This window comes from Panthera leo, chromosome B1 (assembly GCF_018350215.1).
Source record: "Panthera leo isolate Ple1 chromosome B1, P.leo_Ple1_pat1.1, whole genome shotgun sequence".
Taxonomy (NCBI): Eukaryota; Metazoa; Chordata; class Mammalia; order Carnivora; family Felidae; genus Panthera; species Panthera leo.
This window is the reverse complement of record NC_056682.1, coordinates 131,006,391-131,031,682: the sequence shown is the minus strand read 5'-3', so window position 1 is coordinate 131,031,682 and position 25,292 is coordinate 131,006,391. Positions and strand designations below refer to the sequence as shown.

The window sequence follows — 25,292 nt, the reverse complement described above, 5'->3', positions numbered from 1 at the left end:
ATAAAAATATGTTCGTGGATATGTAAATGTGGTGGATTTTTTATTCTTCTCTGTAAGATAGTGATATATTACTCAATATTGATAAAGTTTACAAAGCAAATATCCTCACTAAATATTTTAATTACAAAGCAATAGTTAAAATATCTTTATAAATTTTTGACTTTTGTTATAGGCTCAATCAGTTATGCCTCCAGTATTCCCTCTACCCCTTCTCCATTGAGTAAAGGCATGGGGATCTGTGTGGGCAGAAACTAAAGAGCAAGTTATATTCTCTTTCTGACTGGTTATTGGTTCAGGGAATTGGACAAAAGTTGATCCACTCAGAAGATAGCCCAGAAATTTTAGTGGATCATTGGGATGGTAAGCGCTCTCCTCTTGAACTAGAAGGAAAAGCATCTGTTATTTCAGTTGCAACTGGCAACTGTCTTGTAACCACAAGAGGAGTCAGTCTTGAGATAAAGATTCTTGGTAAAATCATTTAGTCATCAAATCAGGCATACCTGAAGCCGGCCCTCCTCTAGACTTTGTAGGTATGTTAACTAATAAATCATCTTTGTTGTGTACAAAAATGTATTTATAATACCTGTTATTTGCAACTGAAAAAACTCATAAGAGAATGAGCACATATGGCTTACATATTTGTCAGATGGGAGATAAGCAAAGTGGTTCTTCTAATGTGTGACAGAAAAAAAAAAATCCCACAATAAAGTATAAAAGGGTTTACATCTGTGATATAATGTGTTTGAACTGGGCCTTAAAAATTGTGACTTGATAGAATGAGATAATGTGACACAAAACTTGAGTGGCCTACTGGGAAGAAATGTTTCTTCATAATCTTCTTATGTTTGCTTTACACTCCATCTAAAATATTTAGTCACATAAAACACCTGGGTGACTCAGTTGGTTGAGCATTCAATTCTTGATTTCAACTCAGGTCATGATCTCAGGGTCGTGGAATCAAACCCGTGTCGGGCTCTGTGCTGAACGTGGAACATGGTTAAGATATTCTCTCCCTCGCTCTCCCTCTCTCTGTCTCTTTCTCTCTCCTCCTCTGCCTCGGCTCCTGTCTGCCACTCATATGTGTGCTCTCTCCCTACAATAAATAAATTAAGATAAATAAAATAAAATAATTTGGTTACATAATTCAGACTAGAAGGTACCTTTCAGATGATCTAGCCCAATCCTTTCATTTTATCAATGAGGAAACTGAACCTTAGTGAAGTTGAATGAGATGGACAAGAGCAGAGACAAATGTTTTTGCCTCATGACTTCTGATGAGTCCTCTTTCCACTGCTGTGTGCTGTTTACAAAAAACAAGCAAACAAAAATTAAAAAAACAAATAACTTAGTGAGGTAGGTTGCCTTATTGTTAGCAATCATTTCCTGTCTTGTAAGAGGCTTATATCTCATTGCCATTGCCATTTGACTCTTAGTGCCTCATCAGCAGCCTTGGCCATGTGATTTGCTGAGGTACATGTGAGTAGAGGTGGCAGAGTCATGGGACGCAATTATGTGGAGCAGCTTGCTCTTGGGCTATTTTAACAAGTCTCAGATGGTGACTGTTTTATCCTGGGTCCTGGAATGAGAAGACCAACTGAGCAGTGCCTTGCCTGGAGTTGAGATGTAGTTAAATTTAACATCTATGAGCAAGAAACATTTGTGGTAGTAACTTATTGAAACTTGGAGCTGTTGTTACTTCGGCAAAGTGAACTAATATTATGAGAGTCAGGAGCAGGTATACCATGTGTTGTAGAATGAGGAAAGAGGGAAGTCCTGTACATGTAAAACACATCCGTTGCTTTTCACTGGCTGTTTAGAAGATGTAATACTAGTTAGTCTCTTTCTCATGTCATTAACATCTTACAAAACCTAAGTTAACCTATTTCATTCTTTTTGCTTATTGTGAGGAAGGAGAAGAAATAGCATAACACAAGGTACAGATAAATAACATCTATGTTAATATGATATCTTGAGTCCATCCTGTGGTAGGACATAGTTTACTCTGTTACATATTTTTTAACATGTCTCATACTTGACTGTGAGGTTCTAGCAACAGGTACTATTTCAGGCACTAAATTCATAGACTTTTAGAGAGACACAGTTGTTGACCTCAGAGAGATCAGAGTTGATTGTCTCATTCTTGTTTAGGTATTGGGATATATAGTAGAGTACCATGGTTCATAAGAGACAGAGAGAGACAGAGATACAGAGAGAGAAATACATTTGTGTGGAAGAGCCAGAAGTCTCCAAGAGAGTATGATATGAGATCCAAATGCCAAAGAAGGAAAAGGAGTTGTCAAGACAGACTGAAGGGAAGGGATATGCAAAGATAGTGAGTCATCAAGTATTACCTCATGGCTGAAGCATAGGACAAATGTGAGGTGACGGGGAGAAGGAGACATTGGCTCAGCTATGACAGGCTATTTATCACATTGAGGACCTGGCCTTTATTTTATGTATGATAAAATGTCACTGGAGGAATATGATCAAAGTACTGACATGGTCAGAATTCAGTTTTGCAAGTATCTTTATTTTGTGAGAATGAAGAAAGGAAAATCTGGTAACACTGGTAAGAAGACTTTTAGAAGTATCTGTATTAGTGTGAACAAGAAATGCTAAGATCCTGCATTAAAATCAATGGCTGTGGGATATGAGTATTTAAACTTATTTATAAGGTACACTTTGCTGAATTTTGTGAAGGTTGAGGTAGGAGTCACTTTCCCTAGGCAGTTAGATACATAGGAAAGTTATATTAAATATCTTAATGGCGGGGGGTGGGAAGAGAGAGAAACAGCCTAGTGTAATGATTTTGGACTCAAGACTAAGAAAGAATATCATTTATTAGCTCTCTGGTTTTAATCATTCTTTTCTAAGTCTCAGTTTCTGCAACTATAAAATGCATATACTAAAGTACCTTTCTTACAGGGTTATGGTGAAAATTAAATGAGATGGGGCATAAAAATATTTTAATGTTGATTCTGAGTCATAATAGGGGATTTATAATTTTTTGGGTGTGTCTTTTGCTCCTTATCTTTATTCATTCTGTAACATCAGCTGGGATAGAAGCTATGGGAGATTTGGGGTGAAAGAAAGGAAAGGGGACAAGTTCAATTTGAAAATCTAGAATTTGATTTTCTTGTAAGATACCCAGATAGAAGAATCTAGCAGATTGTCGGCAGTTCAAGGAGGTATCTCGTAGGTGATTTGTAATTCAAATCTGAGGCTAAGAAGAACCAATGGCGGTGGGGGGAGACAGATTATGTCAAAATTGATGCCACAGGTGTGAATGATAATTGCCAGTGAGAATGTATAGAAATAAGAAGAGAAGAGGGGCAAAGAGTTAAGATAGGAGGCTGAAGAGTAGCCTGACAGTGGGTGGGTCATCAGCATAATTTTCTATAAAGCAAGGAAGACATTTTTAAAAGAAGGGACTTAATTATAGATAAATACTCCAGAAAAGATACAATATACTGAAAAAATTAAATATAGAAAAAGAAGTTACATGACAGAAGCTAGATGTATTAAGCATGAATTAAAAGTGATTAGAGAACAGTAATTTAAGGTATTTTTTTATATTTATTTATTTTTGAGGGACAAAGTGAGACAGAGTATGAGTGGGGGAGGGACAGAGAGAGAGGGAGACACAGAATCCGAAGCAGGCTCCAGGCTCTGAGCTGTCAGCACAGAGCCCGTGGGGTTCAAACCCACGAACCGTGAGATCATGACCTGAGCTGAAATCAGATGCTCAACCGACTGAGCTACCCAGGCACCCCTGAGGTAATTTTTTTAGGACCCTCAAGTGTGAGGGGAAGAAGACTGCAGGTTCCCAGCTGCTTACTTAGTCTCCACTCTGTCCTTACTGAGTAACAGAACCTTTGTTTATTTTTGGTCACAATAACATGCCCAGTTTAAATTCACATTTCCAAGCCTCTCTACAATTAGATGGCTAATAAGATACAATCACAAGTCAGTGGGTGGGGCTTCCAGGACAACTCTTAAAGGGCTGCCCCAGCTGGGAGCCATACTGTTGTTCCTCTCCACTTCCTCTTTCTGCCTTCCGGAAATGGGATGGAATGGCTGAGGTCAGAGCATCCGTCTTGGGACCTTGAAAAAAAGGTGAGAAAAATCTCAGGTACTTCAGCACTAATATTCTTGAACAAATGTTGTTAAATGTTTACTTCTGTTTTGTAAGAAGAATATGTATTTTAAGTCCCTGTTATTGGAATTGTTTTTGGCACTGAATGCAATTATAAACTGACAACGTGTGTTAGCTTGGTGACATGAAGTTAAATGAAGGAAAAATATATATGTATATTTATATAGACATATGTAAATACATATAAAAGTATTTTGTATATATATATATTTTTTGAAACAATGGCTTACATGGTTTCCAACCTTCTTGAGGTTATTACATTTTTTAGATTATTTTGCTATTCTTCCCTCAGTAGGGAACGCTGACACATCAGGAGCTATACTTAATAGATTACACCCAGTAACCTCATTTACACCTGCACCTGATTGAAATGATTTTTGGGCAGATGCTCTCATGGGATGAAACTCTGGGGAAACTTGGGGGTGGCCAATAAACCCATGAACAGATGCTTCTCATCACTGGTCATCAGGGAAAGACAAATGAAAACCACAATGAGACATCTTTACGCACCCACTAGAAGGGCTACACTAGAAAAGACTGACAATACCATGTGTTGGAGAGGGTGTGGGCAACTGGAAACTGGAAATCTTGTAAAATATATGACTCACATACTTGGGAAAAAAGTTTGGCCAGTTTTTCTAAAGTTACACACATACCATATGACCCAGCAATCCTATTCTTGTGTGTTTACCTAACAGAAATGAAAGTATATGGGGCACCTGGGTGACTTGGTTGGTTAAGGGTCTGACTCTTGATTTTGGCTCGGGTCATGATCTCATGGTCATGAGTTCGAGCCCCGCAATGCGCTCTGTGCTAACAGCATGGAACCTCCTTGGGATTCTCTCTCTCCCCTCTCTCTTTGCCCCTCCCCTGCTCTCTCTCTCTCTCTCCCTCTCTCTCTCAAAATAAATAAAATAAATATTTAGAAACAAAATGAAAGCATATGTTTACACAAACAATTATACAGAAATTTTCATAGCAGCTTTATTTATAATAGCCCCAAACTAGAAATAATGCACCAAGTGACAGGATATAGGAGTAGGTGAGTAGATAAACAAACTGTGTCACATCGTACATGAAATACTATCCCCCGTCAATGGCTGAGCACAGGGGAGATCTGGATTCAGTCCATTCCTAAGAGACACAGGCGTTCTCCAATGGGAGATTGCCTGAGGACACCTCTGGCTGGCCAAAGCTTTCTTGGAATTGCACTTTACAGTCTAAGAATCTCTTTTTACCCCCTCTTCCAGCATTCCACTTTTCTTTTACAGGTGTCAGAGCTGCATTGCTCTCTCTGCAGGCTCTCCACACCCTGAGTCCTCTCTCCTACATCCTTCACATTATTTCCCCTAAATCTCCTTCATGGCTAATCCTATCTTGGCACCTGTGTCCAGGACTATGTGAATTAAGACAATGATTGGGCTGGGTTGGGCTGAGGGTGGGGGATGAAGGAAATTTTGGAGTGATGAGAAAATTTAATATCTTTCTCAATGATATCTTTATCATTGGTGGTTATATTCATTTGTCAAAACTTGTTGAAATGTACACTTAAGGCGAGCATATTTTATTCCTCAATAAAATTGATTACAAAAGAAATCCCAAATGGTGCCATGGTTTACTGGTCAGGTCAGGAGTCATCAGGTAACATGTTTTGCACAGATTGCTAGGCAAAGGAGATAAGAAATCCGCATGGCACTTGTAAAAACATATTCTACACTTAGAGGTTGCATTTATAGATCTTTGGGAATCAGAAGTCTCCTTTCAAGGATAAGCCTATACTAGTAGTTCACGATGGTGACTTATTCATAAGTGGGCATGAAATGGTTAAATAACAAAAGACTGGATGGTGGTAGCAAGGGGAATATTTGGAAGAGACAGAGAAATTACCATTAAGTAATGGCTTTCTAAAAAAAAAAAAAAGGATACAGTTTTTTGAGGTAGCTTTTAATCTGAAAATTATTTTTGCTCCCAATCTGGAATGGCCCCTGAATTTGTAACCACTGATGGTGCAGAGTGAGGTGGTATGTTGAGACAGCATCCAGCATATTTTATAAAGTACAAACATTGGAGGGAAAAGGCTTTAGCACTTCCCAGTGCATTTAAATTTTCCCTTTCCTTGTCAGTCTTTTCCCCAGATTGTGACTTCCATGAGAAGCACGGGAGTTCTGTCCTTTCTCCCTGTTTCTGGATTAGCTAGCTCACCAAAGGTGAGCAATACATTTTTGCTGAATAGGTTATTTAATGAATAAATAACTTCCCATCCCAATCCCTCTTCTTATGAGGCAACTTCTCAAAACATTCCTTGTTCATTTTCTTCCAGACTCAGCTGAGCACCTGTAATGACATGATTGTTTTATTGATCTTGTTTTTCTTCATTTACTGTTTATTTATTTTTACTACCAGGCTTTAGCCTTTACTACAAACAAAGGAGTCAGATCAAAAAAGGATCCTGCTATTATAATTGAGGCCAGAGAACTTGTGTCTCACAACATCCCAAGTGCAGATGGTTTGTGGCATATAATTGAATTGTTAGGTTGCTCAATCTGAATGCAGTCTTTTCAAGGTGACTTACCACGGCAGAACAATTAGAAATGTCAGAATGCATCTGATACAAGATTTTTCATTGTATACCTTTTAAGAATGGCACAGTGTGAAATAAGCAATAGTTCTCTTTTTAAAAATAAACTTCTGAGGGCACCTGGGTGGCTCAGTCAGTTGAGCGTCTGGCTTCGGCTCAGGTCATGATCTCGCGGTTCATGGGTTTGAGCCCCACGTCAGGCTCTGTGCTGGCAGCTCAGAGCCTGGAGCCTGCTTTGGATTCGGTGTCTCCCTTTCACTATGCCAGTCCCCCACTCGTGCTCTTTCTCTGCCTCTCAAAAATAAAGAAACGTAATAAAAAAAATTAAAAAACTAAACTTCTAATGTTAGAATACCTTTTGATGACAGAGAAGTTGCAAAGATAGTACAGAGAGTTCTAGTATATATACCCTTCCACCAATTTCTCTGATTGTTAATGTTTTATATTACTGTGGTACCTTTGTCACACTAAGGAAACAACATTGGTATATTACTATTATCTGAACTCCAGACTTACATGGATTTCACTAATTTTTTTTCCCTAATATCCACTATCTATTCCAGGATGTCCCTGCAGGACACCGCATTGCCTTTAGTCATCACGTGTCAGTCTCCTCAGGTTCTCCATCTTTCCTAGTTCTTTACGAATGTGGCAGTTTGGAGAGAATATTTTGTAGAGTGTTCCCTCGATGTGGGTTTGTCTAATGTCTTTGTCATGATTAGCCTGGGGTTCTAGGTTTTGGGAAAAAGACCAGGGAGCTGAATTCTCATCACATCAGAGCAAGGCTACATGCCTTCACCATCATTTATTAATATGGTGTTAATCTTAATTACCTGGCCAAAGCAATGCTTGCCAGCTTTCCCTACTTTGAAGTTCCTCCTTGTCTCTGCTGTAGTTGCTCTCTTCTTTGGAAGCAAGTCACTCTTATAGCCCACACTCAAATGTGGGGTGGGGCAGGGGGGCAATGTGAGCTCCACTTGCTGGAAAAGTGAGAATCCATGTAAATTACAAGAGATTCTTCTGTAAGAAAGGGTGGTCTTGGGGCACCTGGGTGGCTCAATGGATTAAGCGTCCACCTCTTGATTTCGGCTCATGGTTCATGGGATCAAGCCCTGCATCAGGCTCTGTGCTGACAGCACGGAGCCTGCTTGCAATTTTCTCTCTCCCTGTCTCTCTGGCCCTCCCCCATTTTCTCTCTCTCCCTCAAAATAAATAAATAAACTTTAGAAAAAATAAAGAATTGTCTCTTCTTCCTCATTTGCTTACTTATTACATCATTTATTTATATCAGTATAGACTTGGGATCTCTATTTTATGTTTTAAATTATCATCTAATACCAGGTATTTATTTTGTTGCTTAAATTGTTCCAGCTTTGGCCATTAGGAGCTCTTTCACCTTGGTTCCCTTGACAGACCCCATCCTTCTGTTCTCTGAGCACTGCCTTACTTTCTGGCACCCTAAGGTGCTTCTGGCCCCAGCTCTAGAGTCAGCCATTTCTCTGAAGAGCCCTGGTTCTTTCTATTGGAGAATGGTATCAGAACCCAAGATCATGGCACCAGGTAATAGTTCTTTTCTTAAGAGCACAATTATTGAAGTTTCAGTAGTTACTGATATACCAATATACCAATATATCAATGTATACCTAGTATTAGCTAAAGGAAGAGTTTTATTTCATACATTAGATATATTTAACAGGGTTTTCTGTTTTGTATTATTTAAGTTCTGTTTACAGTTATTTCCTTTTGAATTCTTAAAAGATGTATGGAATATTAGATTATGGCAGGTATGCCTTGGCAGCAAGAAACAACGTTTTTTAAATTATTTTTAAATGCTTTTATTTATTTGAGAGGCAGAGAGAGAGCACAAGCAGGGGAAGGGCAGGGAGAGAGGGAGACACAAAATTCAAAGCAGGCTCCAGGCTCTAAGCTGTCAGCACAGAGCCAGATGCGGAGCTCGAACCCATGAACCATAAGCTCATGAGTGGAGCTGAAGTCACATGCTTCACCAACTGAACCACCCAGGAGCCCCCTTCCCCTCCCCCAACAACTGGTTTTTAAAAGAACTCATCTCTGGATTGATTCTTCTCCCAGCATAGTTGTACAATTACTGTTAAACGGAGCAGAGGTCACTGGGTTGAAGAGCCCTGTTACATAGATACAAATACATTTATTTGGTGAATTTATCATATTTGGAGTTTGATATGTGCATTAGGGACCGATCCATCTTTCCCAAGTGGGCTTATGTTATTCAAGTTTGAGGAAATGGATACACTGCCATTAATTCTGATTTATTCATTTACAGTAAGAAATGCTATGGTGAGCAAACTTCCACTTCCCACCCACTACCCAAGCCCTCCATACTCCTTTCCCTAAAAGAGGCACTTTTCTGTTGTTCCTGTGTAATTGTGTCCCCTTGGATAACTTATGTAACGTCCATAAGTCCTTTTTTCCTTACCTGTAAAATGATTAAAAGTAATACCACTTCAGAAGGTTGTTGTATGGGTTAAACAAGACAAAATACATCAATCTCTTAAAAAAAAAAAAACACCGGTGGGGACACCTGGGTAGCTCAGTGGGTTAAGCATCCCACTTTCGGTTTCGGCTGAGGTCATAATCTCATGGTTCATGGGTTCAATCCCGGCATCAGGCTCCATGCTAATAGCATGGAAACTGCTTGGGATTCTCTCTTTCCCCCTCTGTCTGCCCCTCCCTCAATTACGTGTGCGCTCTCTCTCTCTCTCAAAACATATAAATAAACTTAAAAAGAAAACACTGATGAATATTAAGCATTTAATAAAGGTTAGCTACAGTCAGTAACTAGTGATATCCCAAACAACAGTTTAAAACTATAGTGAACATTTCAAATGCTGCAGCAACAATCTTCATTCTGGCTCAGTGTTGTCCTCTTAAAGTAGTGCAGATAAGCCATATCTATCTAATGAATAGAGATATGTCAGGCTAAAATATTCATGTTGGAGGCTGAATTTTCTGCATCAATCATCATTGTTATGTAGATATAGGAATTGATCATTAAATTCTCTTTTTTAAAAAATACAAAACACATAAAAACTTTGAGCAGTTTTTCATGAACATTTATTCTTGCTCAATAAAAGTGTCTGATAGGGGTTGCCCAGTGTAGATTAGGTCCATTAAGATATTTTTGTGTTAGAAGATAGTGCTCATATTCATGAATTAATAAGTCTAGGTGTATCATTTTAATCTTATCACTTAAACCTTACAAATTGGCTTTTTTTTTTTTTGAGGCAGCTCTATTTGGAAATTGAATGACTAGCCTACAAAGCAATGGGGGTTGTAGCTGCAAATGTACTTTATAAAGTACAAACTTTATAAAGTTTGTGTCATAGTGCTGTGTCATAAATGCAGGGCTGTTATGAGAAAAGCCTTGACAGAATGTCATCCCCTTGGATTATGGGGCACATGGTAGTCTGTCATTTGGGTGCATTGTGCTAACATGTGTTAACATGACTATTTCTTTATAAAAAGATACACACCAAAGATTATGCTCAATATCCATAAGAGTGTCTCAGTGGATCTTGAATTTTATCTGTTTAATTAGGCAGATATTGGCTCTTAGAATTATTAGTGCTCCAGGAGGACCCACCCAAGTGAAATCACCAATATCGCCTCCCCGTACAGTGGACTGTATCTCAAAGGCATATCTGTTCCAAAGAGCAGAAGTTGTGGGGCACACAGCTGTGTCCTACAATTAAAAATTACTCATGCTTAGTGCTTTTGCTCTATTGCCCAAATTTAAACTCCTCTCCAGTTACAACTAATTTCTTCTGTTTTTAGTTTGATTTAAACCCTGAATTCAAGCCACCGTGTATATTGGCAGATTCTGCTTTGACCCCTTGCCCATTCTGGTCCTCCCCACACTGAACTCCATCTTTGATTCTAACCATGTTCTCTGCCTTGTGTAGCTATTTGGACAGCAACTCCCTGTCTTTTAACCCTTACTCGCTTTGGATTTCAGAAATTTAACTTTTGACTCCTGCTTAGAAATTATCCATGTCTATGTCCATAGTTTTGACCTTCTCACCTTGGATGATACACTCAGGATCCATGATCTAGTTGTTCGAGTCACTCTCCTGCACAGCTGAGTCTCACATGAGCACTGGACAAATAATGTTTCACATATTATACATGATACAGGTGGTGTGGAATGTGGTTTTTCTTTTTGGAGAATCATGAACACTTTTTTTTTCCTGAAAAGACAGAGAAAAAACTACAAACTATGAAGGGATGCCTGTGTGGCTCAGTTGGTTGAGCATTTGACTTTTGATTTCAGCTCAGGTCATGATCCCGCAGTTTGTGGGGTCAAGACCCACATCAGCCTCTCTGCTACAAACTATGTTATTGGCAAATTTATTTTTTCATTTTTGAGATTTTTGTTATAAGTTACACAGTGGTAAACATGGTAATTTATTACTTTATTTAAACAAAGATATTCTCTTCAATTCCTTTCCTTCTTATATTTTCCAAACTCACGTAACTTCTAAAATGTTTGAAGTGATAGTTATTCTGATTTCAATTTTGATAGCATATAGATAATAAAAACAGAAATGTGAAAAAAGTATATCTTTAAATCAATAAAATATAGTAAGATCCACTTTCTAGAATTGCTATAAGTATCATGAGTTTATGCATGTATTTATTTCACTCAGTGCCTTGAGCATGAAGTGTGTAATTAATTACCTATTGTCATTGATCTCATGAAATAAATCATACCATATGGCCTACAATATCCTTATTAAATCTTAAATCTTTAGCCTTATTAAATCTTAAATCTTAAAATCTTAAATTTTACTCAAAGTAGGATCTCTGATGTATCTATGATATTGATCACCTGTTACTAAAAAAGTATTAAACGTGTGAAATGTGGATGGCACATACACATTATATATACATAGTACATATGCAGTAACAAGAAATGGAAAAAGTAAGCATACGCTATATCAGGTGATAATAGGTGCAGGAAAAGCAGGGTTGGGGACAAAGGAAGAAAACCAGAATGGGGTCCTATTTAATTTAGTTATTTTATTCTAAATCGTTCCATTTCTTCTCTTTAATAAGTTTTTATTTTAGAGCCACTTGGGTGGCTCAGTTGGTTGAGTGTCCAACTTCAGTGCAGGTCATGATCTCACAGTGTGAGTTCAAGCCCTGCATTGGGCTTACTGCTGTCAAAGAAGAGTCTGCTTAGGATTTTCTATCCCCTTCTCTCTCTGCCCCTCTGCCACTCACTCTCTCTCTTTCTCAAAAAATCAAAAAACAAAACAAATTAAGTTTTTATTTTAATTACAGCTAGTGAATACACAGTGTTATATTAGTTTTAGGTGTACAATTTAGTGATTCAACACTTCATACATCATTCAGTGCTCATCTCCACAAGTGTACTCCTTCATCCCCATCACCTATTTCACCCATCTCTCCACCAAGCTCCCTTCTGGTAATTATCAGACTGTTCTCTATATAGTTAAGAGTGTGTTTCTTGGTTTTTCTCTTTTTTCCCTTTGCTCATTTGTTTCGTTTCTTAAATTCCACATATGAGTGAAATCATATGATATTTGTCTTTTTCTGACTGACTTATTCCACTTAGCATTATGCTCTGGTAGCATTATGCTCTAGCTTCATCCATGTCATTGAAAATGGCAAGATTTCATTCTTTTTTTATGGCTAAATAATATTTTTTGGTGTGTGTGTGTGTGTGTGTGTATACACAACCACTGCTTTTTTATCCATTTATCCATCAGTGGACACTTGGGCTGCTTCCATATCTTGGTTATGGTTAAATAATAGAGCTATAAAAATGCATGTTGTATCCCTTTGAATTAGTGTTCTTTGGTTAAATACCCAGTAGTGTGATTGTTAGATCATAGGGTAGTTTTATTTTTAACTTTTTGAGGAAGCTCCATACTGTTTTCTATAGTGACTACACCAGTTTGCCTTCCCATGAACAGTGCACAAGTGTTCCTTTTTCTCCACATCCCCTCTAACATCTGTTATTGTTTGTGTTGTTGATTTTAGCCATTCTGACAAGTATGAGGTGACATCTCATTGTAGTTTTGATTTGCATTTCCCTGATGGTGAGTCATGATGAGCATCTTTTCATGTGCCTGTGGGCCATCTGGATGTCTTTGGAGAAATGTCTGTTCATGTCCTCTGCCCATTTTTAAATTGGATTATTTGATTTTTGGATGTTGAGTTGTATAAATTCTTTACATATTTTGGATCTTAACCCTTTATCAGATATGTCATTTGCAAATATATTCTTCCATTGAGTAGGTTGCCTTTGAGTTTTGTTGATTGTTTCCTTTGCTGTGCAGAAGCTTTTTATTTTGATGTAATCCCAATAGTTCATTTTTGTTTTTCTTTCCTTTGCCTCAGGAGACCTGCTTAGAAAATAATTGTTACAGCCAATGTCAGAGAAGTTACTGCCTACGTTCTCTTCTAGGATTTTTATGGTTTCAGATCTCACATTTAGGTCTTTGATCCATTTTGAATTTATTTTTGTGTTTGGTGTAAGAAAATGGTCCAGTTTCATTCTTTTACATGTTGCTGTCCAGTTTTTTCCACCATTTGTTGAAAAGACTGTCTTTATCCCACTGGATATGCTTACCTCTGTTGAAGATTAATTGACCAAATAATTGTGGGTTTGTTTCTGGGTTTTCTACTCTGTTCTATTGATCTACGTGCCTATTTTTGTGCCAGTATGATATTGTTTTTTTTATTTTATTTTATTTTTTTAATTTTTTTTAACGTTTATTTATTTTTGAGACAGAGAGAGACAGAGCATGAACGGGGGAGGGGCAGAGAGAGAGGGAGACACAGAATGGGAAGCAGGCTCCAGGCTCCGAGCCATCAGCCCAGAGCCCGACGCGGGGCTCGAACTCACGGACTGTGAGATCGTGACCTGAGCTGAAGTCGGATACTTAACTGACTGAGCCACCCAGGCGCCCCAATATTGTTTTGATTACTACAGCTCTGTAACATAATTTGAAGTCAGGAATTGTGATGCCTCCAGCTTGACTTTTTTTTTTCTTTTCCCAAGATTGCCTTGGCCATTTGGGGTCTTCTGTGGTTTCCATACAATTTTTAGGATTATTTGTTCTAATTCTTTGAAAAATGCTGTTGGTATTTTGATAGGGATTGCATTAAATGTATAGATTGCTTGTGGTAATATAGACATTTGAACATTATTGGTTCTTCTAGTGCATGAGCATGGGATATCATTCCACTTGTTTGTGTCGTCTTCAGTTTATTTCATCAGTGTCTTATAGTTTTCAGAGTACAGGTCTTTCACCTCTTTGGTTAGGCTTATTCCTAGGTATCTTATCATTTTTGGTACAATTATAAATAGGATTGTTTTCTTAATTTTTCTTTCTGTTGCTTCATTATTGGTTTATAGAAATGCAACAAATTTCTGTACACTGATTATGTATCCTGAAAATTTGCTGAATTAGTTTATCAGTTCTAGCAGTTTTTTGGTTGAGACTTTCAGGTTTTCTCTATGTAGTACAGTATCATGTCATCTGCAAATAGTGAAAGTCTTACTTCTTCCGTACCAACTTGGATGCCTGTTGTTGTTGTCTGATTGCTGTAGCTGGGAATTCTAGTACTATGTTGCATAAAAGAGGTGAGAGTGGATATCCCTGTCTTTTTCCTGACCTTAGGGGGAAAGTTCTCAGTTTTTTTTTCCCATTGACCATGAAGTTAGCTATGGGTTTTTCATATATGGCCTTTATGATGTTGAGTAATGTTCCTCTAAAGCCTACTTTGTTGAGGATTTTTATCAAGAATGAATGTTGTACTTTGTCAAATGCTTTTTCTGCATCTATTGAAATAATCTCTTATTGATGTGATGTATCGCATTGACTGATTTGCAAATATTGTACCACCCCTGCAGCCCAGAAATAAATTGTATGGGGTCTTGTTTTCAAACATATCAGAGAAGACCTCTTTGGTAAGGTGATATAAGTACAGATATCTGGTTGACATGAGAAAATAAGACTTGTGTTTATCTAAGGGCAGAGGTTTCTTATTTTGCTTTGGAGAAATGATATATCCAAAGCATACTATGATTCCTGAGGTAAAATGGGAAGTTCCGCATTGTCCAAGTCAATAAAAAGTTTACCCCTGTGCTTTCAAAACAAGAGAAAAAACCATTCAACTTTCCCTAAACATCTGTGACACATTGACCCATGTCCAAGATTAATTTTCAAACAAACACTCTTAGATAACTGTGTTGCTAGGATACATATTCAACTTGGTAAGAAAGTTGTCTCTCAGATCATTGGCTTAAACTATTAGTGATCCAACAGATTAAAAATTTTTTTTAATGTTTATTTTTGAGAGACAGAGAGAGGGAGAGACAGAGCGTTAGCAGGGGAAGGATAGAGAGAGCCCTTCCCCTGCTCTCAAATAGCCCTCAAATAGCTATTGTTAGGATGTAAAGGTCTCAGTCAATCAGGACTCAAGAGTCTCAAGCAGACTCTGAAGCAGAATCTAGGCTCTGAGCTGTCAGCACAGAGCCCGATGTGGGGCTCAAACTCACAAACCACAAGATCATGACCTGAGCCAAGGTCGGATGCTTAACAGACTGAGTCATCCAGATTAAAATTAGTTTATATGATTGATATAGATTTTGTATCTATGAAACCAAAATAATAAATGTATGTGAATATCTGGTCCCTTTGATGTTGTGTATATATATATTTTTTAAAGTTTATTTACTTTGAGAGGGGGTGCAGAGAGAGAGGAAGGATCCCAAACAGGGTCCATGCCCACGACAGAGCCTGATGTGGGGCTCGATCTCACGACCATGAAATCATGACCTGATCATGATCATGTCCCATCATTGGATGATCATGATAATTGGATCATGATGGTCTGAAATCAGAAGTCGGATGCTTAAATGACTGAGTCACCCAGGCACCCCTGTTGTTGTGTATCTTAATCTTATTTCCTCATTAAAACCAAGTAGTCAGAAGACTGGTTAGAAAAAAAAAAAATGAGACATGCTCTATTGATTTTTTTTATCAGAACAGTGCAATGGGAAGTTCCCAGGAATCATTGCCTTATTAACCTGTTGGTTCATCACATTCTTAAATATTTATGAATAATGTAAAGATTATCATGTGAAGGTCATGGAATTCTAGCAAAAGCACTGTCATTAACTAGGTGTATGATCTGTGGAAACAGCCTCTTTCTGGTCCTCAGTTTTCTCACTAGTTCAAGATGATTTATTAGGTTCTTGTGTATGCCAGGCTCCATGCTTGGTATTAGGGACACAGAAATGAACAAAAGAGCATTGTGAAGGAAACAGATATGCAAATGATTAAAACATGAATGTTAAAGTATACCAGTTTTCTGTTTAAAATAAAAACAGAATGCTAGTGATTAACCTGCCAGGGGAAATAGGATTAGAAAAATTTCAGAAGAGAGATGTTTAAGAATAAAAAAGAGTTAGTGTGACCAAAAAAAAAAAAAAAAAAAAAGGTAGAAACTCATCTTATATAGCTCATTAAGGATAGTTTAAATGTTCATGATCTTCTCAATATACCTTTTGGACTTTTGGAGCAAGACATGGGGCTAGATGCTAATAATATCAACTAACCATTAAAAAGTTATATTCAGACACTTTGAAAACGTCAAAAGCCTTATAAATATAACTCTTCATCATATAGATATTTTAAAATTCTGTTTGGGATTTTTTTGGCCTCATTTATACATTTCCTGCCTGAAACATAGAACTTTTGCCATAAAGTTTCAACTTTTCCTAAGGCATTTGACTAATAGTTCAGAATAATGACTTGATTTTATCTTATGCTTTCATAGCTATTAAGATAAAAAGTTTTGCCTAAGTACAGGTAAGTTCACTTAAAATGTATATTTCCATTTCTTTGACTGTGAGGATTCTTGTGAAATACAGAACTAATATCAGCATTTATTTTTACTGCACCATTGACGTGTAGCTTATTCCCTCAAACTGCTGCTTTTGTTTGAGATCTTATAGAATTCACTTTTAAAAAACATAGATCTATTTAAACTACTTCCCCGCCCCCTGCCAAGTTATCAGCTGAAGCATTTGGATCCACAAAGATTTTTTTTAAAGATTACCCAACATTTTCTCTTATCTTACAATAAGATGTATTCCTTTGGGATGAAACCTTGTTCAGTACTAAGACTACTCAGCCAAATGGATTTTTTGGTTGGCTGAACTCGCAGACACTTGGACACATCAATGGAAGAGCCATTGCTTTATCCAGTGACTATATCAAATAGCTATTGTTAGGATGTAAAGGTCTCAGTCAATCAGGACTCAAGAGTCTCAAAAAATTTTTTGATTTCTCTTTAAGAGCTATTTAGATCAGACTTGAGAACACAGGACCACTCTTGTTCAATAAGAAATGAAGTTGGCTAACAGACCAAAGGCTTTTACTTCAATGGAATATGAGAAGAATAGGAGTAGATCTCAGAATAATAGAATTTTAACATAGGAAGGGCCCTTAGAAGTAGCTAAGCAAATGCTCTCACTGCACATAGGAGAAAATTGAAATGTTAAATGTCTTCCAGGTACACAGCCAGTTTTACCATAAAGGTCCAGGAAGTGCATTTAATGTAGGACTCAAATTTGGGCTTTTGATATTACCTCCAAATCAGTTTACATAAACACACACCAAGCTACAGTGATACCATTGAAATATATTCATCCTCCAAATTAAAATATGCCACAATTTCTATAATCCTGTTTCCTTCACAATTTAAATAGGCAGTACCTTCTTCAATATCCTTTTCAAATATCCTGGAAATTTCCAGATATACATTTGAATCATTATTTTGGTCACTATCCACTTGGAAGTAAACTGAAGATGCTGTCGAAAGGATATGGAGTAAATATGCACAAAAAACATACGTGAAAACATAGCTGCAGGCAAGCTGGAACCAAAAAGTCTTTGGAGCTGTAAAAGATGAGGTCAAGGTAAATCCATGATAAAACAGAGTTGAAGGGAAAGCAAGACTAACATGGTGATGCATCACCCATTAATATATGAGAGATCTGAATAATCCCTCATGGGTATTTGACTGGAGTGTCAAGGATGCCTATTTTCATAGATACTCCTCTGGAGTACAGAGGGGACTGGATGGCCACTGGGGATAACTGATGTATGTTTATCAAGGCCCCATCGCTGCTGCTATGGCTGCAGCCACATTCACCTGGTCGGGGGCAGGCACAGAATAGGCAGATAGTTGAACTTAACCAACGATTTGGTTACAGTCATAAGAAGCTGGAATGATAGAAAAAGGGACATGGAAGCTGAGGCTATGTGCAGGGGAGAAAGTGTGCTGATGATTTGGAATCCAATCCGAGAAATGAGAGAAGTGAGGTGGAAAAAAAGTGATGACAGCATCAGTAGGTTGGGTGGTTAAAGATTGTTCAAGCAAACCAGAAAGAGCTGAGGGAGCTATCAAGGAGGTGGACTTTTGAAAATGAGATTTTGAAGGTGTTGCAGTTATTAGTAATACGAAAGTGTAGGGCAACGGTCAGCAAACCTTAAGCAAAGGGCCGGATGATAAACATTTTCAGCTTTGCAGGCTGTGGGGTCTCTGTCTCAATGACTCACTCTGCCATTGTAATAGGAAAACAGTCATAGACAATAAAAAAAAAAGTGAACATGGGTGTGTTCCACTTAAAAATATAAAATCCATCCTTAGTTTGCAGGCTGGACAAAAACAGCTAGTGGGCTAGACATGGCTGTAGGCCATAGGCCAGCCCTCTGGTTAAGGATATAAACCATGGACATAAGTGGCTGAGAGTGAAGCATAAGACATTGGGTATAAGAGATGAAAAGAATTGAGGATTTGAAGAGCTAGAAGTGCAGACGAAACATCTACATAGATGTTAAACTCACCAGGAGCAAGGACAGGAATTCTGTAGGAATAAGCACTTGAAGCCAAGTGCTAAAATCGTCAATGAATAGGGAGTGAGCAGGCAGAGAGTAGTAGACACCTGTGGAAATGAAAGTTGGTATAATGATGACATGTACTTCAAGTATGTGGTGTTTTGTTTTTTCTTTTTATGGCAAGAACATTGATCTGGAAGCCATGATGGGAAGCAAAGACGCTGCCAACCCCACTTAGGCCTAGTGTGATGTGGGAAGAGGGAGAACCAAAATGCTCCACATCCAAGGCCTGCAGGGAAGGTAGTGTCCTTGAGGCATAGCCTGGTTTCAAAGACGCAGAAGGCTACAGGGACATTCAAAGAACTTGACGATGCAAGCTCTTTTGTGGATGTCATCCTAGAAGACACAGTGCAGGTGAAGGGCAGCCTGCTGAGAGGTTGGATGGCTAAGGGGCAATGCAGAAGGAAAGGCTGGAAGACTAGGAGTTCCCGTGTCTAAGGAGGAAGGTTGTAAATATGAGGGTAGTCTGTGTGATTTTTTTTTTTTTTGCAAGGAAAGATAATGTTGAAGAATAATAGGTTCTAGTTATAGTCTCCTTCTAGATACTGATCCCTTTGGCTGTTATGGGGTGACACAGGCAGTATTTTAAAATGGGATAGGGAAAGAGAAGGGTTTTTCTTGAGGATTGTGATGATCCCTGTTGAGTCCTCTTAGCTCTGGCTGAGGAACCATGCATCCCTTATCATTGTATTGCCAGTGTCTAGAACAATTACTGCTAGTCCATCTATGTGTAATAAAGACAAATATACAAACAACATTAGTAAAAGGCAGAATAAAAGAAGGGTGTAAGAAATGTACTGATGATGGATGGGGTGCCTGGGTGGCTCAGTCCGTTGAGTGTCTGACTTCATCTCAGGTCATGATCTCGCGGTTGACGAGTTTGAGCCCCCCTTAGGGCTCTGTGCTGACAGCTCAGAACCTGGAGCCTACTTGGGATTCTGTGCGTGTCTCTCTCTGTCCCTCCCCCCCCCTCAAAAATAAATTAAACATTTAAAAAATTAAAAAAATATATACTGATGAAGCAATTGGGGAAAAAGAATAAAAAGAATTTTTGATTAAGCATTCAAGAGGAAAATTCAAGAAGGCAATGCCTTGACAGGTGAAATTTTGACGGGGCGCCCACTGTGGCTCTGTTGCTGCTACCTGAATGGCTGTGAGGGTGTTTATGTGCTTATACAACCATCTGACAAGAATAGCTTCCAGGCATCCTGGTTACATCTGTGCATGGTCAATCATATAGAATAAAAAGATTTGGTCATTCTCAATTTCTGTTCTTTTTTTTTTTTCTTTTCTTTTCTTTTTTTTTTTTTTTTTTTTTTTTTTTTTTTTTTACATTTCCCAAGAGATGAGGAGCTAGAAATAGCCAAATGAGTAAGAACAAATTGAAAGACACAAATCATCTCATCTGTTGTATGCTTTAAAAGGAAGCTGGGGCCTATTTGGAAAGGTATCCAGGATAGAGACATGAAAAGACCTGGCAGATTATTTCTATTATTTCCTCAAGGAATAAGAATCATTTAAAAAACAAAAACAAAAACACAAAGCCTTCACCTTCCAGACAAGTTTTGGTAAAGTGTCAGTATTGCATAAAGCGCCATGTTCAGTCAGCCTCTTCATAGGTACAATTTAGAGAGCAGAGAGCCCCAGGGCCCTTCCAGATCCAGAATGATATCTTTGTGCTGTCAGAGCAGGAAAGTAATAACTCAATGCTTTCCATTTGGATTTGCTCCTTTAGTCTAGTTTTTAATAAAATTATAGCCATAGGCTATTTTTATAAAATTCCCAAGTTGGTACAAAATTACTTTAGCCTTAAGGGTTCTTTCCCACACTTAGATTCACTTTACCTCAGGTTTTCTATCAGTCCAGATATAATGTGTGCTAGGAAATATTCCCTCTTCACAGATCTGAACAAAATTGAAGAAGGAGTTCTGAAGTCCTCATATCAATCAGATATTTCACTTTGGAAGTCTTTATGGATAAAGGTTAATAATGCTTAAACCCCCTCTCCCCTCCTTGGAAAAGTGTGCAAGCCACCTTAAAGAAAAAATACATTTTTTTCCATCAGTTTATTTGTCTTTATCTTCAATATTATAGAAAAAATTAGTTAACTGTTTCTGAGTAATAAATTACCCCTAAATATAACTGCTTAAAATAACAAATATTCATTATCACCTAGTTTCTGAGGCTCAAGAATCTGAGAGCATGAAGAACCTGGCTGGTTCTGGTTCAGGGTCTCTTGTGAGATTACAGCTTTCCATAGTTGTAGAACTTTCCATAGGAGCAGCAGATGTCTCTTGGCTCTGCTGAGGCTGGAAGATCCACTTCTAAGCTTATTCATGGGTTGTTAACAGGCCTCAGTTCCTTACTGGCTGTTAGCTGGAGGTTGGCATTCCTTGCCAAGTAGGTCATGTATTTATGACATGGCAATGGCTTTCCTCAGAGCAAGTGATGGCGGGGGAGGGGGGCAGAGAAAACCCAAGACAGAAGCCAGCATCTGTTATAACCTCATCTTGAGAGTGATGTACCGTCACCTCTGTCATATCCTATTGGTCACACAGACCAACAATGGCACAATGTAGGAAGGAATAGCACAAGGGTGTCAATACCAGGAGGTGGGGATCATTGGGGACCATCTTCGAGGCTGGCTATCTCTAATACTAATTTAATTTTAATGTTATGTTATAAAAGAATCACACATTTTCACAAATATAGAAACAGAGATTTAGAGGAAATAATTTATGTCTTTACTACCCAGAGACAGTTACTGTTACCATGTTGATATATGCATGTCCTTCTGGAGATTTTCTGTGCATGTGTTGATCACATGGTACATAGAAAACTGGTTTTTCTGAATTAAAAATCTCAATTAATTCTTCCATTACAGACAATTGTTTCATTATATAATTTTTTTTATTTTTGTCTACAAATGGGACTCCTGCCTTTGTGTGTAAATCACTCACTTGTACTCATGTTGCAACTTTAGTTTCCAAACCTGAATTGCCTGACCTCCGTTGTCCGACTGCAGGGTGTTACGTGGTCAAGAACATTCTCACTGGCTGTAGCAGTTAGTTGTTTTTCATTTTGGCAGAAAACCTTTGGCTGAGCAACAACTACAAGGTGAGGCATTCTGGCTGCCAGCCTTGGGTTGGGGGAATTTGGGGCATAGACCAGGAGAAAGGACGAGCCTGGAACTGGATTAAAAATGATCTGCAAAGGCTGACATGGGTCCACAACGAAGATGAAAACTGAGACGCAGGAAAGCCCCTCCTTCCCACAGGGCAGAACTAATCTAGTCCTTTTGTCTGCATTATTGTTTCTTTGAAGAAGCTCTGAAAGAGGCATCTCTAGGAGGCAGCTACCAGGGAGAGAAGCAGGGCCTGCCACACAGCAGCTCTTGTTTTCTCCCACGGTGGTTAAACTTTGGTCAGTCCCCCATCTGTGAAGGCAAGGCTGGCGGTGAGGTGAAAGTCATGGAGCGTAGGCCATTTCCAACGGATATTTTGCTTTTTTGCTTCTATTTTTTTAAAATACTTTTTCTGGTGGGGCACCTGGGTGCCTCAGTCAGTTGGGCCTCTGACTTCGACTCAGGTCATGATCTCGCAGTTTGTGAGTTCGAGCCCCGCGTCGGGCTCTGTGCTGACAGCTCGGAGCCTGGAGCCTGCTTCGGAGTCTGTGTCATTCTCTCTCTCTCTGCCCCTCCCCTGCTTGCACTCTGTCTCTCTCTCTCTCTCTCTCTCAAAAATAAGCATTAAAAAATAATAAAAAAATAAAATACTTTTTCCGGGGGGCCTGGGTAGCTCAGTCGGTTAATCTACTGACTTCAGCTCAGGTCATGATCTCTCAGTTCGTGAGTTCAAGCCCCATGTCCGGCTCTGTCAGCTGACAGCTCAGAGCCTGGAGCTTGCTTCAGATTCTGTGTCTCCCCCTCTGTCAGCCCCTGCCATGTTCATGCTCTGTCTGTCTGTCTCTCAATACTAAATAAATGTTAAAAAAAAAAAAATAATTAAAAAAATAAAAATAAATAAAATAAAATACTTTTTCCTCATAAAAATAAAATTGCACTTTTTATAACATATATTAATATTAACCACTGCTATGGTATTAACAGCTACTATTATAAAAGTATTTTAAGTGTCTTGTTTAATCCAAGCAGCATATTGGGTGTTATTATCATACCCTCACTACTACAGATGAGGAAAGTGTGGCACAGAGTATCAAGTAACTTGCCCTGAATCACTGAGCTAGGAGTGGCAGAGTCTGGCTTCCAAGGGAGTACCCTTAGCCACTCCACGCTAATATTACCTCCCAGTGTGTCCCAGGTACTATGCTAAGCAAGATGCATATATTCTGTCGTTTCATCTTTATACGACACTATGAGGTAGATATCATTTTCCACATTTTGGAGATAGGGAAACTGAAACACAGAGAAGTTATTGGCCAAGCTCCCATGGCTGATAGAGGCAGAGCTTACATTCAAACCAGCATTCATCCAGGCTTCCTTTACTGCTCATAGTCTCATATTCCCAGAGTAAGAGAACAAATTATTTTATGCTGAGCAGAAGATACATAGACAGTACTTCACATTAAGGGGAAGAACCCCTTGTGAATTAAATAGGAAAAAAGAAAAAAAAAAAAAAGGTTTGAACAGAGCATGCCAACTAGATTTTAAATCCTTGGTTTAATCATGACATGATTTCTTAATTTTTCTCAAGGTTGATGTTAGGTCATTTTGGGTTTTTCACAGATGGATGACAGAGAAGATGTGAAGTGTGATTGTGAAGTAGCAAAAGTTACTTCTGATAGATCATCTAGAGTTATCAGCGTAACTCAGTAAATAACGAAATGTAGATATATATACCACTCTCGATGCAGAATTTTCCACAGGCATGCAAATGTACACATAGGAACATGTGAACATACACACGTATAGACGCACTGAGGGCACACAGTCTTTGGGCCGGTATATATAGAATAAATTTACTGGCAAGTAAATCTAATTGTAAGTTCTGTGTTTGTGTACAGATATCTGAGGAGAGGTAGGCACTGGGTAATAAATACTGCTATTCCTATATTTCTATGTTGCATTCATATAAAAGGAATTTAAAAGCTTTCACAGGTCTTCATTAATGAACTGAAGAAGTAGATTAAGGTTCTTTGTAATGGCATATAATTTTCTAATATTTTTGCTGAATGCTGTGTTTATGTGATCATACTTGAATATTACTATGTCCGATGTTTTGCAATATAAGAAAATACTTGGAATAAACCCAAATCACAAGAAGGACTAGGGATTCATTCCATTTTCCATTCTGTTTTTTGGCTCAGTTCTTTCCAAACATGGAAATAAACAGCTTATCTGAAACAAAAATGTTGACCTTTCTTGGAACAGGTTTTGTCATTGAACATTAAAGGTTCACACAATTTCCTTTCTGAAAGACAGACATATACTACAAGATCTGTTTGAATTCTTCCATCCAATGAAGCCTTAAATGGATATAATTTCAAACAATACGGCAGTGATCTAAGTTGGGCTTTGGGAGAGGTTTTGCCACTATCTTCAAAATTATACCTCTTGGGCAGGCAATGTCTAAACTGTGCATCAGTTCTTGGATCTATCAGCGTTTAAGAGAATTGTATTTATTTTTTTTTCTTCACTTGTGGTGGCAGAGGCAGGCATAGCATTTGAAAAGTGAAAAAATTAAAATAGCTGTAACAAAGTGAGAAAATTGGCAAAACGTGGAACCAACAAAAACTAACACGTGTTTTGTTCAGGCAAGCCAAAATCTCTGGGACTAAATACTCTTAGCATTCCTAATTACATCTGCTCTGACAATGGTGAATACTCCCCACAGAGAAGGATTTTCCTCTTGGGGTCTTAGCGATGCCTTGAGATTTGTGCTACCAAGGTGACACCCACATTTGATATCTGGGCTGCTAGAAATGCTCCCGCCTTTTCACACTCCAGTCATGTAGCTAAGCAAGGTTATTGGTGAAACTTCAGCTGAAATCATTACCTCTCCTAAAACAAATTGTGAGCCAAGATTCAGTACAAGAAAGCTACTAAGAGAAAGTGTAATTGTACCACAATACAGAACTCAAAGAATTCCACTTGCTTGTTTGTTTCCTAATAAGAAATTAAAAGTGGGGCACCTGGGTGGCTCAGTCAGTTAAGCGGCAGATGTCAGCTCAAGTCATGATCTTGCGGTCTGTGCGTTCAAGCCCCGCATCGGGCTCTGTGCTGACAGCTTGGAGCCTGGAGCCTGCTTGGAATTCTGTGTCTCCCCCTCTCACTGCTCCTCCCCCATTCTCACTCTGCCTCTCTCTGTCTTTCAAAAATGAATACATGTTAAAAAAAATTAAAAAAAAAAGAAATTAAAAGTTCAGGTTTCTTTTATACAGAGTAGAAAGAAGTCCATATTATTATTATTGTTAAAGAGCCAATATACTTAGAGAAGAGGTTACATCTACATTATCGCAAGGGTAAGAGTAGTCTTCCTTTCATTAACTACTAAAAACTAAAGAACATTTTGTATACTGAATCCTCTGTGTGGGCACCTACATTATAATGAAATGAAAC

General features: G+C 38.3%; 1 long non-coding RNA gene across 2 annotated transcripts in view; it reads left to right on the top strand.

The window, feature by feature from the left end:
- Window positions 1-427: 427 nt before the first annotated feature.
- LOC122218046 overlaps window positions 428-25,292 on the top strand; it is a 263,924-nt gene continuing 239,059 nt past the window's right edge. For both annotated transcript variants that reach the window (XR_006201823.1, XR_006201822.1), the window contains exon 1: window positions 428-530. This is a non-coding gene — a long non-coding RNA (uncharacterized LOC122218046). The remainder of the gene's footprint in view (window positions 531-25,292) is intronic.